The 17,294-nt window shown below is 47.0% G+C and overlaps 1 long non-coding RNA gene across 1 annotated transcript; it reads right to left on the bottom strand.

Annotated features, from left to right (window-relative positions):
* Window positions 1-657: 657 nt before the first annotated feature.
* Window positions 658-17,060, bottom strand: LOC116222549. Its single transcript, XR_004164715.2, has 2 exons — window positions 16,864-17,060; window positions 658-1,537 (listed from the first exon to the last, which is right to left on the bottom strand). It is a non-coding gene; the product is annotated as an uncharacterized LOC116222549 (long non-coding RNA).
* Between the last annotated feature and the right edge of the window lie 234 nt (window positions 17,061-17,294).

The following is a 17,294-nucleotide window of genomic DNA, read 5'->3' as shown; positions in this document are numbered from 1 at the left end:
CACTGACGCTATATATGAGGTGGTGAGACGGGCAAAACAAGAGCCGCTGCTAAATTTGCCTGTAATCCGTGAGACCCAAACTAAATCTGCCAAAAAATAGAGCCTGTTTCAGATTAAATGGATTAAATATATGGGCTGATGTATTGAGGTTAGGCCTTATATGTCTTGATGCGATTTTCAGAACGTGGAGCTAAAGGGAAGCGAGTGTCACATTGGATCTGTTTCTCTTCGCAGCTTTGGTGTCAGTGGACCTACTGCAGTATGCGCATTTTAAACACAATGCGTTAAATAACACTCTTTCATTTCCAATCGGCTCGGGTTAGGGTTCGGAGGATACACACTTACGGCTTAGTGGATAACCCTTTAGCTGCTGAGACGAGGCCAGAAGTAAATGTTAACATTAATGAAGGTTACAGCAAAAAGGTTGCAACATTTTTTCAACCCCATGCATGGCTTTACAGGGGCTCCCTAGCTGTCTACACATTCCATTTCTCTGACTCCGCTAAATTCATGTTCAGCATGGCCTTCTCTAAATGTAGTACATTTTGCCATGTTTGTTCAACAGTCACTACAGCTGAACAGCAACAGCATGCCAGAACAGAAGAGTCACAAGGAGTTCGGTGGTACCAGTAATCAGAGACACATAATCATAGCATGAATGCTGGAATGACATGTTTTAGAGTACACTGTGAATAATGTAGTTTTAGATACACGTAACTATGGCATGAAAGCTGGCAGACGTGTTTTAGAGTACACTGTGAACAGTGTGGTTTTAGTTAGCATTGCTAAACCAGATAAGGATGACAGAGTGCTGTGCAGTGGATGTAATGAACACCCAGCAGCGTCTGTGGCAAGTCACCCCAAATCATCACGCTTAACATTCACACGAAATGCATGAGACCAAACCTCTTAGATGAGACCATTTGATATGTCTCTCTCACTGTCAGCTGAACCAGATCAAACACACACCGCAAGATGTATTTTTATGTGAAATAAGAGAGATGGAAAAAAAACAATGAAAAAAATGATTAAAAAAAAACACCCTTGGTGAGATTTTTCCCCCCTCGCTGCCCTGCACAGAGAAATGGAAGCCATGGGCTGCAGATTGAGACAAGTCTGCTCCACTGTCATTGGAACAGAACAATACCTATCAACACTTTACACATCCTTTAGTGCTAAGGAATGAAAGGACATTGCGTAATTAGGTGAGACTGATTAGAGTGTTAGCTGTGCTGTGTTTCTATTGGAGGCTACTCCAGCTGACAGTGTTGCTCAGGGATACGAGTTCATAGGAAGTCGGATATGTCAAGGAATACTTGGCACCGACACATCTGCAGTTTCTCTCTTCTGATTTCTTCTTCTTTGTTCCAAAACAGTCAAGGATTGCATGTGTTTGTGTTGGCACTGGGCCACCTATGGGTTTCATTTCACTCCTGGCTCAGGTGAAAACTGATGAACCCAAGGGCCTGCTCACGACTCCGGCTGATCGCTTGCAGATGGGCACTCAACAATTCTTCAGCGTCTATTGGGCAATTCCCTTTGATAAACAGACAGAAAAACACACACATGAAAAGGAAAACACACACATATTCAAACACACAAACACACATACACACACATACATATGTACATAAGATAAACTCCATGTTTATAGCCCTGAAGTTTTTTCACAGATGTATGGACAGCTCTTGCCAAGGGCCGATCTGTCCTGGCAAACGATCTGTGGATCCAGCTGCAGACGTAACTCAGCCATGGAGCCGTAAACTGCCTCTGAGTGTGTGTCTGTGTGTGTGTGTGTGTGTGTGTGTGTGTGTGTGTGTCTGTGTGTGTGAGTGTGTGTGTGTGTGTTTGTGTGTGTGTGTGTGTGTGTGTGTGTGTGTGTGTGTGTGTGTGTGTGTGTGTGTGTGTGTGTGTGTGTGTGTGTGTGTGTGTGCCTCTGATGTACTCCTTCCTCATCTGATTACTGCGGGGTTAAGCAACAGGGGTGGGTCTCCAAAAACCATCAAAATCCTAACAAAGTTTTTAGAATCCCTCTTACAAATCATCTTACAACAAAGCATCATAACTTGAAGAGAGACTTTAGGATTTTTCAACCTGGGTCCTATTTTTAGATATTTTTGGGTTTACAGACTTGAAAATATTATTATTATAAGTATAATAATATAACTTATCATTTTTTCCTCTTTTTTTGAATGGAGGAGGGCATATTGTAGTTGACATTCATCAGGCCTAGGCATAGTTCACAAGTTGGTGCGATAAGAGATTAAGGACTGCAGTTCCATCAGAGAGAAAATAATAACAAAATGATATTATATATACATATAATAATAATGAAGAATAATTTGAAAATATTGAATAAAAAAAGTGGCAAGAGTGGCCTAGCCACCAAGACTTGTGCTGCGTCTAAATCAACCATTGGCCTTTATTTATTTACCTATTGGTGTAATATTCAAAGTTTTGAATCATTAGTATTATTTATGTGTGTGTGTTTGTGTGTCTAGGCCTACTCGGAGAAGGTTTATTCTTGACATCATCAGATTAGAAAGGGTTGCGGATCGACGTGCAGAAGAACACCAATCCGCGGACAGATTCGAATCTACACACTTTGGAACCCCGATTCGAAAGAGTGCGGATTCAGTGTTCGTGTAGACGAAAGGTCGATCCGGAGACATCCGGAGGCAATCTAGACTCCGTTTAAACGACGCCTAAGTCTCATATGCAGATGTTAAAGTTAATTCCCCTTTAAGTCAATTAGCATGTAGGTCCTATAAAGTTCGAAAGGCAGCTGTGGCATCATCAGATGTCACCAGATGAAGTGATATTTCAGCACTGTTTACATGGACGGCATCTATTTAGAACTACTTAAGAGCAGTCCATGCCCATTCGCATTACGTGTTTGTTTGGGAAACAAGTGTACAAAAATTAACAAACGTTATTAGAATCATTCGTGGGGAACACTTAACCACATAACCACTACAATTCATCATTATTGGGAAATGCCAGCCCAGGTGCGACCGCATAAAGCCAAGCCGTGCCAAGATAAACAAAGCAAGAAGAGGGTGCGATTGGAGGGACACTTCAACCATGAAGCAGGCTTTCCGGATAGCCCTGCTTTCAAATTCACCTAACTGTGAAAAACTGGAACAAGTGCTGCTTAACAACTGGCTTAAGGGCAGATTGTGTGTTTTTTTTTAGTTTTTTTTTTAATGGAGATTACATCACCGAATTTGATATTCTTTACTTTCTGGGCCTGAAAAACTCCCTGAGGTACAGCTACATCTTAACTGGTGTCCATACAAAAAATGCCCAGCTTAATGCATTATTTGGCCAGCATGCTGGTCTTCCTGCAGCAAATGCATCACGCTTTGGGAGAGAGTGAGAGAGAGAGAGAAAGACAGAGAGAGAGAGAGAGAGAGAGAGAGAGAGAGAGAGAGAGAGAGAGAAAGAAGGAGTTATTTTCCTATGAGGTACTCCATGGCTCTGGTGCATGCATGTTCGACACAATAGCAACACTCTTTTATGATACTTGATTTATTGCTTTTTTTGAAATGCCAAGTATGGTGCAACAGTAAACAGCATGAAACAGCGCTGGGACCTGCGGTATCTGGCAGACTGTGCACACCTCACTGACCTGCTTATATGGCTACTCATCTCCATCTCCAACACTAACACCAACACCAACACCACTACAAACACCAACACCACTACCAACACCAACACCACTACCACTACAACTACCACTACAAACACCAACACCACTACCAACACCAACACCACTACCACTACCACTACCAACACCAACACCAACACCACTAATTCCACCGCCAACATCTCATCTGGTTTGCTTACATCCATCAACAGGCCTGATTTCATGCCTCACTGGTGCAGTGCGTGTGTTTATGTGTGCATGTGCACACAAGTGTGTGTGTATGTGTGTATGTGTGTATGTGTGTGTGTGTGAGAGAGAGAGAGTGTGTGTGTTTTGTTTGTGTATGCATGTGTGTGTATGTGCATGTGTGTGGACTCTGTTATGAGTCAGGGAATGTGGAGTTGTTCCAGCAGAGAGTTTGACAGGTGATGGTGAAGCCTGCCAGAAGCTTGTCCAGTGAGTTGATCTGAGAGCTCAGATTGGGCGGCCATGGCTCCGTAGCAACAGGCAATCACGCAAGAGTATTGTCCTTTGTGTAGTCTGTGTTTTCACAAGCTCTTGTTTGTTTGAATAGTGTGATTAAAAACGACAGGGTTTTTTTATTGGGCTTTTTCATAATGCTCATCACAGCATGAAGCATTTATGCCCACAGGAAACCACATAATCCATGCCACACACACACACACACACACACACACACACACACACACACACACACACACACACACACACACACACACACACTCCATGCCACCCCTCACACACATCTCATCTGTCTCATCATGTTACCCAACCTTCAGTTTAAAGTTCATGCATGTGATATACTTGATGGATCAGCCATTGCAGTCATTGCTCTACGGGTGAAAGTATTATAATAAACTATTTGAATAACATTTACCCAAAAGGGAGGAGGCCCTGGGCCTGTCTCTTCACATCAGAGTCACATCACTGGTATGCATGTAAACTATACCTGTCCGTAGACACACCCTTACACGCCGTCAATAAAAAGTGGATAAACTACCTAACCTCTATGAAGGATTGCTCTACCACTGAAACCAAATCATATAATCTGTTATTATTATTATTGTTTTATTTTAATAATAATACATATTATTATTATTATTATTATCATTATTATTATTACTGTGGTTCCTCAAGAACACAGCATTGCAAAGTTTTAGTATTTATTCTTATTCCACATGTTTTTTGGTGCCACTTCTCCTCCTGGTGCTTTTGGGATATCGACACCACTCCAACTTTGATATGTACGTCCTGATCCCATGTAGTGGCCGTGAATATGTGTGCTGTGGTTCCTTGTCGCAGTTCACTGCGACATAACAGTATGGTACATGACAATAGTCATGAGCCTAAATCGAAGCATTTATCCATTCACGCCTGAAAGGCCGCGAGATCTGTCAGCGCGCACTCCTGAGCCCGCCCCTCAGGAGTCCTTATCTTACGACGTGCCCACAGATCTGCCTCTTTGAAAACTTCGCAAGACACGGAGTGCCTCCTCTGAGTGTATCCTCTACGCCAGTGGTTCTCAACCAGGGGTACGCGTACCCCTGGGGGTACGTGAAGGCAGTCCAGGGGGTACGTGAGATTTTTTAAAGATATATTTAAAATAAGCATCTATTCAAAAATCATTTAAAAATAGTTATTATACGGCTCTTCAGAATGTTCTAAAAAGTTCCGTTGATTTGTATGGGCCATATGTGGGTTAAATGTCTGCGTTCGCAGGTCTGTAATTTCTCGATATTCACGCTGCGAAAAGTTTATGACCGCTGTCATTGGCAACGGGTTTTGTGCTTCTAATTCACATCTTTCATATCAATCCGCAAGTAGTCCGGTAATTTAACGTAACGGAAAGTCATTGAAACTTGAAGTCAGAAGGTGGGTTGCTACGCATTTGCGTGAAGAACTATTTTTTCTTAGCGGAAATCACGATATGGCAACAAAATCGTTAAAAAGAGGTATTTTGCAAGAATGTCTTCTATGGTTTTGGCAAGTAACCGTATAATAAGCGGGATATTTGTATTTATTTCAGTAGGCCTACGTTCGTGCGTGTGGGTGTGCCTGTGAGCATTTGCGCTGATATAAATTGATATTACTATTGCTCTCGTGTGTGTGTGTGTGTGCCAGCCATGTGTATTGATCGTCGGAATGGAATTGTTGGAATTACGATCTGAAGTACACACATTTCTGATTGAGCACAGATCTCCCCATGCCACCTTGTTCCAGGACACAGACTGGCTTGCAAAGATGTGCTATCTGGCAGATATATTCAGCAAACTGAACAAACTGAATATGTCTCTGCAGAGAAAAGACACCAGCATTTTAAAACTGTATGACAAGGTGGGTGGCTTCCTGAAGAAAGCAGAGCTTTGGAGAAGAGCCTCTGCACAGGGGGATTTCACCTGCTTTCCTCAGGTAGATGATTTTCTCTGTAGTGAGGATGTGGACAGAGCTTCGGTCAAGTAGCTGATCGTGGGACATTTGACTAGCTTGATTGAAAATTTCCATTCCTACTTTCCTGACATGGAGGATAAATCTAAACAGCTGGATTGGGTGAGATACCCATTTCACTTGTCCGAAACAAACGGAAGCAAGCTACCTGTCACTAATCAGGAAACTCCTGGAAGTGTCATCTGACCGTGGCCTCCAGATGAAGTTTGCCACATCCACACTCACACAGTTTTGGGTGTGTGTGAAGCAGGAGCACCCTGACCTGGGACAGAAAGCTTTGGAGCAGCTACTAACCTTTGCCTCCACATATTTATGCGAGGCCTCCTTCTCTGCAATGACTGATCAAAACAAAGCAGAGAAACAGACTGTGCCTGGAGAAGAACTTGATCACAGCAGTTGCCTCCCTGCCACCAAGACTGACAAAGCTTCTCAGTGAAGCACAAGCACAAGTTTCTCACTAAAACTCAGTTCAATGCAACAATGTTCAATATTCAGTGTTGATAGTTTAATAAATCAGACAATGATGGCATAGCGCTGTGTATTACATCTTTTTTTCAATCAAAAATGCTCTGCGCTGGTTAGAGGGTACTTGGCTGAAAAAATATTTCACAGGGGGTACATCACTGAAAAAAGGTTGAGAACCACTGCTCTACGCTAAACCACAGTCAAAGAGTTTTGTGTGCTTTTGCTCTCTATGGGTTGGTGAGTTATCCGGGTTCTTTAACCCTCACTAGCTCAGGGCGCTACAAAATTCGTTGGCTCAACTTCATTTTGAAAGTAGTGGCTGCTATCCTGGCTGCCTAGCTGGCTAAGTTTCTGACTAGCCTGCTAGCTTGCTAACAACGTGCTCGTTGCAGATAGTGTGCTTGTGTTTTAATACTCTTCTCTACTTTCAGATTGAAAAAAAGATGTCCAGACACTACCCCGACTGCGGGCACACCCGTCCCAAGGGTGACCGCCACCGTCGGTGCTTTGCAGCTGCAGCTCCGCTCCCGGGCCTCTCCCCGTCACCGCCGCCTGCCAGCCTTGGGGCTGCGGGCAGCGAGGCGGAGGAGCTTCAACCGAGCGGTGTCCAGCCCGAACTCGAGCTGGACATCAGCCTGGATGATGAAAGTCTGCTGGACTACTCCGATGAGCACAGCTCAATCGCAGAGGCAATGCAGACAAGCCAAGACGTTAGGATGCGGGTGGATACACCCCCTACCTCGTCACGGATTCTGGGCCAGCAACTCCACGAGGTTGCACTGAGAGCAGCCAGCTGCCTCGGGCTCCCTCTCCCTCCCCCTCCCAGTGTGCGGTCCTCGCCCTTCATGCAGCTCCACAGGGCTAGTGAGAGGGGCTACCTCTCCTTCCCTCAGGTGGAGGATGCAGTAGCGGGCTACCTCTCGCCCGCCTCCCCCACGATGCGCCTCGGCCAGAAGCCTCTCCTGCCTACGCGGGTGGCCAGGCACCAGGCTCAGCTGGCAGAGAAATCCTACTTGGCTGCAGGGCAGGCTGCCTGCACAACCAACACGGCTGCGCTGCTACAGTGCTACCAGGCAAAGCTGGGGGAAGATCACCCGTCTGTGGCAGAACTCCGTCGCGCGACGGATCTGTCGCTCAGACTGACTCGGTGCACCTCACAGGCACTGGGGAGGGTGATGGGTGCCGCGGTGGCTACCCAGAGGTCTCTGTGGCTATCACTGGCTAAGCTTTCGGACAGAGAAAAAGCACCACTCCTCGACGCCCCGGTCTCTGTCCAGGGCGTCTTCGGTGAAGCAGTGGTCTCAATGGCTGCCAGGTTCGAGGAGCAGCAAAAGAGCAGAGAGGTATTCCAGGCTTGGATGCCTCTTCTAGCGGCTCGGGTGAGACGTCCTCCTCAGGACACCCCACACCCGCACCGGGCCAGAAGAGAAGCGGGTTCCGCTCGCCAGCTTCTCCAGCGAAGGTGCCCACCGGGCGAGGCTGGCAGAGACACCCCTTCCGCCCTCCAGCTCAGCCTGCAGCACGCCAGCAACCAGCTGCGCGCCCCGCCCAGGGCGCAGCCCAGGCCCTGCGGCAGCACTCCGCTCACCGCGGGTGGGGCAGGGGTAACCCCCGGGCTTCCTGATGGTGACAGTCAGCCGATGGTCACACAGGGGGGAGCGGTGGAGCCCACACCGCCTCCACAGAAATCAGCCCGTCGCTCACATGTGAAAATCATGTCCAGCACGGTAAGCAGGTTCTCACAAGCACCACACTCATATGTCCTAACTCCTGTCCCAGATGGCGCAGTGCCCAGACATGCTTGTGCGACTCCCCCCGCGATGCACACAGGGCAACCCCAGATCTCGTCCCCCTCCCTAGGCGGAGTGGGTGTAGATCTAGGTTTAGACTCATTGACCATGAGCGGGTTAGTTCCCGACAAATTCAACTCAAAGCACAACCTGGCTGGTTGTGTGGCGAGTTGGCGCGCATGCGCAGTGTCACCATGGGTGCTAAGAACGATCACAGAGGGTTACGTGCTGCAATTCGCCCGTCCCCCTCCGCCATTCAGCGGAGTGATACAATCTGTGGTGCAGCGAGAACAGTCTCACTTCCTACGAGAAGAGATAGTCTCCCTGCTCAGAAAAGAAGCGATAAGCATAGTTCCTCCCGAGGAGGAAGCTTCTACAGCCGTTACTTCCTGGTCCCAAAAAAGAACGGGAAATATCGGCCAATATTAGATCTACGTGTGTTAAACAAAGCACTCATGCCGCTACGGTTCAGAATGTTGACCCCACGCAGGCTTGTGCAGTTTATAAGGCCAAACGATTGGTTTATCACGATAGACTTAAAAGACGCATATTTCCACGTTCCGATCCACCACAGACATCGGAGATATCTGAGGTTTGCATTCGGAGGAATAGCGTACCAATTCAACGCACTCCCATTCGGCCTATCTCTAGCGCCGAGGGTATTCACAAAGTGCGTAGAAGCAGCCATCGCCCCGTTGCGTCTACGCTGCTTACGCGTATACAATTATCTGGACGACTGGTTAGTTGCTGCTCATTCAGAGGCTGCAGCGGTGCAGGACGGCCATCTAGTGGTGGCGCACCTGTATCGACTGGGCTTTGTGATAAACAGGGAAAAAAGCGTTCTGTGCCCAAAGCAAATTACGCATTTTCTAGGCATGGTTTTAGACTCCACCTCCATGGAGGTCAGGCTGTCTCAAGAACGAATAAATCAAAACATGCGTGCGCCAGTTCCGACTGGGACAGTCAGTCTCGTCGCTGTGTTGCCAACGCCTGTTAGGAATGATGGCATCAGCCGCCATAGCACTCCCGCTGGGGATGTTGCGTATGCGGCCATTCCAAATATGGTACCTGTCTATGAGGCTCAACGCAGTCACAGACAGGCACCGCAGAGTAGTGGTGTCCTCCAGATGCAGGAAAGCCCTGGCGATCTGGAGAACCCCCTGGTTTCTCGCCGCGTCGGGCACTATGGGCATAGTGTCGCGTCGCGTAGTGGTGACCACAGACGCCTCCAGCACGGGATGGGGGGCAGTCTGCGAAGGAAGCGGCGTGAACGGTCTCTGGTCTGTGACAGAGGCCGCGTCTCATATAAATGTGTTATAACTGCGGACAGTAGTCCTGGCTCTACGACACTTTCTGCCCAGACTGAGTGGTCAACATGTGTTAGTGAGGACGGACAACACTGCGACCTTGGCGTATATAAACCGTCAAAGCGGAGTGCACTCCCAGTCACTACACCATTGGGCGACTCGCCTGCTCCTGTGGGCAGCGAGGCACGTCCTTTCCCTCAGGGCAGATCATATACCAGGTCACCTCAACTACGGTGTGGACCTGTTATCGAGGGGCGATCCTCGAGCAGCAGACTGGTGTCTTCACCCACAAGTGATAGAACAGATCTGGGTGCGTTTTTTCAGGGCGCAGGTGGACCTGTTCGCAAACAGGCAGAACACCTGCTGCCCGCTCAGGTTCTCGCTAGGGGGCGACAACCCCCCACTAGGCATAGACGCGCTGGGTCACCAGTGGCCAGCTCTACGCCTATATGCTTTTCCCCCGATCCCGCTCCTCCAGCAAGTGCTGTGCAGGGTAGCGGACGAGGGCAGAGAATTGATATTGATAGCCCCCCACTGGCCCAATCAGCCGTGGGCGGCAGATCTAGTCAATATGTCAGTGCAGCAGCCTTGGGAGCTGCCTCTGCGGAGAGACCTCCTAACGCAGGCGCACAGGACAGTGTGGCACCCCCATCCGGAGTGGTGGCGTCTCAGAGAGGTGCAGGCTCATAGCGTCAGGCTTGTCGGATGCGGTGGTGGCTACAATACAGAGTGCCCGAGCTGTCTCAACACGGGCTCTGTATACGCTGAAGTAGCGCAGTTTTGAGCGATGGTGTGCTGCGCGTCAGCATGACCCCATTAACTGCACGCTGGGCGTTATTCTAGAATTCCTACAGCAGTTGTTTGATGAGGGGAAGGCGGCTTCCACTCTCAAAGTGTACATGGCTGCCATTTCAGCCTGCCACGCAGGTATTAATGGCAGTTCTCCTGGCAGTCACCCGCTAGAGTCACGCTTTATGGCGGCGGTGAGACGGCTCAGGGTGCCAGAGAGACACCTCATACCCTCTTGGGATCTGCTAGTGGTGTTACGTGCTCTCACAGGGCCTCCGTTCGAGCCCCTGGAGACAGTGGACATAAAGTTTGTCTCTTTAAAGACTGCTCTGCTGCTGGCATTAACGTCAGGAAAGCGCGTTGGTGACATGCAAGCCCTGTCAGTCAGCCCATCGTGCCTTCAGTTCTCGATCGTTGGTGACAGAGTGGTTATGCGACCTAATGCTGCTTACACACCTAAAGTGGTGGTAACCCCATTCCGCAATCAGGTGATTGAATTAGCAGTTTTCTCGCCTCCTCCCTTTGCGTCAGCAGAGGAGGAACGTTTGAATAAGCTCTGTCCAGTGCACGCTCTCCGCTGTTACGCAGAGCGCACTAGAGCTTTCAGACAGTCAGATCAGCTATTTGTGTGCTTTGGTGCACGTGCAAAAGGCAGACCTCTTTCAAAACCGAGCCTCTCTCGTTGGATAGTAGAGGCTATCGTGTTGTCTTATAAGAGCTTGTCTTTAGATCCCCCGGAGAAGTTGCATGCGCACTCCACGCGGGGGGTCTCGTCTTCCTGGGCCTTACTAAAGGGCGTCTCAGTGGAAGATATTTGCAAAGCTGCAAGCTGGAGTTCCCGCCACACTTTCATTAGATTCTATATGTTAGATGTGGCTGAACCTAGTTTTCTTCATAGCGTTCTGCGGGCAAGCGATCTCTGAATCCCCTGGCCTGAGAACGATGTATATGATAAGTGTGTTCATTGGTGTCTACATGTTATGTTGCACATGAAACTTTCCAGGGTGGTTTCCTACAGGCGCAGGATCACGATCCTTTCCGCCTATGATAAAGGTTGCCCTGTTAATATGTTCACCGCCAGCGGCCGTATGAACCTCTATGAGGGCAAAGGCTTCAATAAAGCTGGTGTGTGTGATTGGCTGCCACTGTATTATCACGCGGGAATGTATAGGGTCCCATACTGTTATGTCGCAGTGAACTGCGATAAGGAACGTCTCAGTTACGTACGTAACCTCCTTGAGCAGGAACCAGACATAACAAAGTTGCCGTGTACAGTGTTACCTTGGATTGATTGTCTTGCTCAGTTTTCTTTCCAAGGCAGATCTGTGGGCACGTCGTAAGCCTTTCAGGCGTGAATGGATAAATGCTTCGATTTAGGCTCATGACTATTGTCATGAACCATACTGTTATGTCTGGTTCCTGCTCAAGGAACCGAGGTTACGCATGTAACCGAGACGTTTTTTAGTGTGATTACTGCGTAAGCTTTAAAATAAACTTTAAAACCTTTCTGTGTAACACTTGGAAGCTTGGAATCTGCTTCTGTCATACCTCGACCGGCCAGGAGATGCCGCCAGAACCCACAAGCCCCTGAGTTCCGGCCTAGGAAACCCCATGCCAGGTGATCAGAGGAATCACCTGGTCCTCGTTTCAGGCGGCTGTCTTAAGCCCCTTGTTTCGGAGCTTCGTTGCTCAGTCATGAGGTTTCTAACCGAGGGACAGTCAACTCTGTATGCTCACCTGCTCCTAGCAGGAACTTGCTCCTGTGATTATTGATCCTTGTTTGCCGCAGCTCACGGTCTGTTGGACTTTATATTGTTTCTGTGATTTTGGATACTTTGTGGACTTTTTGAGTTTGTTGCCTAAAGACGGCGTTTTGTGTCATTTATTGGAAGGACATCTTTTGTTTACCGTGTGCCATTGAATCCGTCGTTGTTTCTGGAATAAACCCTCTGAGTCCTCCAAACCTTGTCTCCTGCATTTGTGCTTCACAAGATCCTAACAGCTTCAACCTTTTTACACACAATGCCACGATGTTGTTGAATCAGGAAATGTAAATGTAAATGTGCTAGGACATTCAAAACCCAGTTCTACACTGAAACTTAAAAAAAATAAAAAAAATAGGAGTTTATGTTTTTTCTGACAAATGTTTTACTTTTGCTGCTCTGCAATGTAAACTAAAATTACATAATAACATTTTTAACTAATTGCAGTTGATGGCCCAAGTGACTTCTTTAAATTAAACAGTAAAAAATAGGCGGAAATTGTCAAATACCCCTCTGCGCCCAAAGAGCGCTCTAAGATCTTTATTTGTAAACAAGCCGTTAATAACATATATTATCTATTTTTCACCAGATGTCAGCATTACGTTTACAAGTCAGTCTTTATTTCACCCCATGTCAGCATTCATGTTTTTTTAGGATTCTCAAAATATTATGTGATGTCCATGCACCATGACGTCCATGCAACACATCATTAGTTTGTGACTGTTGTCTCTGAGGAATGATGGGAGACGGAGGGAAGAGGAAGGGGGTGTGTGTCAGTTTGTTGCAAGGAGAAGGGCCACACACACACACACACACACACATATACAGACACACACACACACCCCAACCACAGGCATCCTGCTGTGTTGTTTCCTGTTTTCTAGGTTGGTCCTCCATCCACATGTACGCTAGACTTAAAGGCATTCACTCATAACCTACATTCACCTAAGAAGAGGAAGGTGCAATCATGCAATCGCCTGTCTGTAATGGACAGCTGTTGTTTCATGTCTGTTCAGGCGTGTGTCATGAACACCAGATTCTATAATGTCCTCGTACAACACAAGCTCAAATCCCAGCTACAGAACTTTTATCTCATCTCATCTCATCTCATTGAGGCCATGGGAAGTGTGATACACATGAAGCCACCATGAAACTGTAAACAAAAAGAAAAAACAGGAAAAAGAGAGAAAGGAAAGAAGGTAACTGATCACGAGCAGATCTGACACATTGCCTGCTGAGTCTTAGAGTCTAGTCTCTGCTTGAGAGTGAACAGAAGTGAATCATCATCACAGCAAAGTCTCTGTCATTAGTGCCGGGATTACCCTGCAGTGCCGTGATTACCAAACTGGTGGTCTGACAGACTTTCCCCATGATTTGAGTTGAAACCATTTGGTGATTTGGACAGGCATGATGATCAGGGTAACAGGATGACCCTCAATAATTGGCACTACGACAGTTTTGATCTGTCTCTCTTTCACTCAGTCTCTTTTTTTGACTCATTTTATCACTCTCCATGTCTGTCTATGTATGACGTTCTTTCTTTCTGTCACACTCACACACATTCTCTCTGTCTCTCTCGTTCTCACGCTCCTACACTCTCACGCTCTCTTTCTCTCTATCTTTCACACATACACACACACACACACACACACACAATCTCTCTCTCTCATACACACACACACACTCACTCTCTTTCTCACACACACACACACACACACACACACACACAGCCACACAAACACACAGCCACACAAACTTTAAAAAAAACACACACACACACTCAAGCACATTCTCACACTTAAGCTGTCATCTCATTTCATCCCGTTTCTTCAAACGTACTCATTTAGAGTTTAGAGGCCATTGTGCAGCTTTCAGAGCTCATCCTCGCACCACATATTCTCCTCCACGCAGGATTCCAGTGGCTAGCCGCCCTCTGGGCCCACGGCTGCTTCCTCCGCACTGCTGGGGGAGGAGTGGGGATGGAGGAGAGGAAGAGAGGAAGGGAGAAAGAGAGAGAAAGAAAGAAAGAAAGGCCGAGACGGGGGGAATGGATAGAGAAAGATAAAGAGAGAGAGAGAGAGCGAAAGTGAGAAAGAGGAATGGAGAGAGAGAGAGAGAGCGATCACATGACTCTCCAACTCTATCCCTCCATCACTATCCCTGGAGTGATCGGAGCTTAGCGTCATGCTGCTGACTCTCAAATGTAGGCTGGAGGTCAGACCCAAACACTCGTGACTGGCAGGCACACACATACACACACACACGTACGCACATGCACATGCACGTACACACGCACACACACACACAAATACAAGCACATGCATGCACACACACACACACACATGCACGCGCACACACATGCACATGCACACACACACACACAAACACACACAGACACACAATAAAACAGACAAGCCCCAGGACTCTCTCTGCTTCTCTCCCTGTCCTAGGTCTCTTAATAGTTCATAGCAGGCGGAGGCGGCGGAGTAACACACTTGTTTCATCACCTTGCCAGTCCAACTGAGCTGCTGCCTTTCTCTGTAAACACACATAGAAATACTAAATAGTTTCACCTCCTTTGCCCCCTATCAGCACTTCGGCTGTTTCTCCTCTCTCCCTCCTCTCATGCCTTTAAGCCAGTAACTCAATAACAGCAGGGCTAGCAGAGCTCTCGGTCATGTGACCTCTCGGTCATGTGACGCCCATGGGTTTCAGTGGATGCGGGGCCACTTTTAGCAGTCGGTTCCCAGGGTCGGCCTACACGGGCTGAAAGGACTGAACCCGAGTTGGTCCCTCTGCCGGTTGCCGAGACGTAAATAGGGTTTGAAAAAACTGAGATTTTCCTTCAAGGGAGTCACGACCTGAAGAAGAACAGAGAGTCGTTCATTTTGTTGTTTGAGCCCTAGGCCAAATGCTGTTTCCCATCCTCCAAAAGCCAAGGCTGAATCAATGCAAGTCTGGGGAGTAGAACATGTACTTATATTTTCGGACGTGATAGTGTGTGTTTTTACAAGCACATTGTCTTATGATTTTGGTTGGGTTGTACTACTGGGAAATGTATTCCTGTAACAATGGCTGCAATGTAGAAAGTTAAAGATAGTATCAGGGTGCTGACTCCAACCCTCTTTACTCTGGGAGGCATGTGGTGACGGCTGTGACCTTTACAAGGCATAATAGAAATATGGAGCACAGAGTTCAGAGATTGTGAAATCTCTTTGGATCTGACAAAAGCTCTTAAAGCTTTTCTCCAAAATGGTAAATCGCCTTTCATACCAGAAAAAAGATTAGTAGGTTTGTAAAGGTCTACTATAATGGCCAACAACTAGTGAAGTGCTAAGCAGACATTGTCTATCATTTAAAAATGAGTTAATTGCTACATTGCATGAGAAAAATGTCCCACCGTAAAAGGAACTAATTTCCTACTGTGAAAGTCTATCATTAGACTATCACTACTGTGATAGTCATCCTAGCGTCTCTTCTTTTACAGATCATCAATGTATTGTAAAGAAAGATGAATCCATAAAAACACTTGCTTTCTAAATGTTGGAGGATGATGTAGCTTACAGTAACTGCTTTCACTACCCCCATGATAGTCACTGAGGTTTTGTCTTTTGTAGGACGCGTTGTGGCTTGTGGCAAGACAAACCTCATACGAGTTTGGAGCACTAACTACCAAGCCTACGCTCATGGTGAGTGGACCATTGCCAGTGGCCTCACATCCCTTTTCTCTGGTGGAGATGATCGCCCTCTCTGCTCTGTGAGACACTGTTACTGTGGTGCTGCTCCGTGAGACACTGTTACTGCGGTGCTGTTACTGTGGTGCTGTTACTGTGGTGCTGCTCCTGCTTTAATCAGTGCTCAAAAGGTCCGGAGGGAGGGGTGGGGTGGGGTGGTGTGGGGGGGGGGGGGGGGTAGAGAGAGATTATACAGAAGCTGTAGTCTGTTTGTAGTCCACTCTTAATTTTATGATTATTAGTATTATTTTTAAACATTGGTTTATTGGTATGATATATTATTATATGATTTTACTACTACTTTTATAATGTACACATTTATTTAGTACTTAGAGTTTTAATTTTGTTCAATGTCAGATGATTTTAGTCTTAATTTTATATTTTATTCCTTTGAAGGTTTTATTCTATTCCCACGAATAATTTTTATACTCGTTTCTATTTATCACCTATGTGTCCTTCAGTCCGACTTTTTTCCCCCCGACGTGCCCCCCGATTTCTTTGTTCATGTACACTTGTGATGTGAAATAATCTGCCTCAACTGAAAAGCACTTTGTGTCCATTCCTGTAGTTTTAAATGTACTCTACAAATAGAATGACTTGACTTGTAGTCCATCCTCCCCACGCAGAATGGTGTCAGCACGTTCTAAATGTGCTCCCCTCTCTGGCTCTGACTCTGACTCTGACTCTGTGTGTGTGTGTTTGTGTGTGTGTGTGTGTGTGTGTGTGTGTGTGTGTGTGTGTGACTGTGAGTGATAATTTCCGTCTCTTACATTTGCGTCTCTTCGCACATTCTGATATACGAGCGACTCCTCATGTGTGATCCCCAACAGACAAGAAGAGCATACTGTACATACAAACATACAAACACACAAACCAAACATTTGATATTTTCACGCTTACACTCATACTCATCTGTGGCGTCTCTCTCTGGTCTTATCGTGTTGGTTTTGGTGTGGCTTTTGGGTCCTTCCCGATCAGCACCGCGGGACCGCATGACAGACCCACTCTGAGGCTCTCTGGGCTCCGCCACATGTGAGGAAGCACACACACACACACACACACACACACACACAAACACACAAACACACACACACACACACACACACACACACACACACAGGCATGCAGGCACTCCAGGCTTCCACCCTGCCCTGTGAAATGTATCATGCCCCCTTTGGGAGAGTTGCCGTATTGCTGCCACTGTTTGGCAACCATTATGTTTCATCTTCAACCATCCTACAAGCACCCCCACTTCACCCCCCTCACACACACACACACACACACACACACACACACACACACACACACACACACTCACACATACAAAGCAA

This window comes from Clupea harengus, chromosome 11, assembly GCF_900700415.2.
Source record: "Clupea harengus chromosome 11, Ch_v2.0.2, whole genome shotgun sequence".
Classification (NCBI taxonomy): Eukaryota; Metazoa; Chordata; class Actinopteri; order Clupeiformes; family Clupeidae; genus Clupea; species Clupea harengus.
Note: the sequence above shows the minus strand (reverse complement) of the source record. Positions and strands in the feature narration are given on the sequence as shown.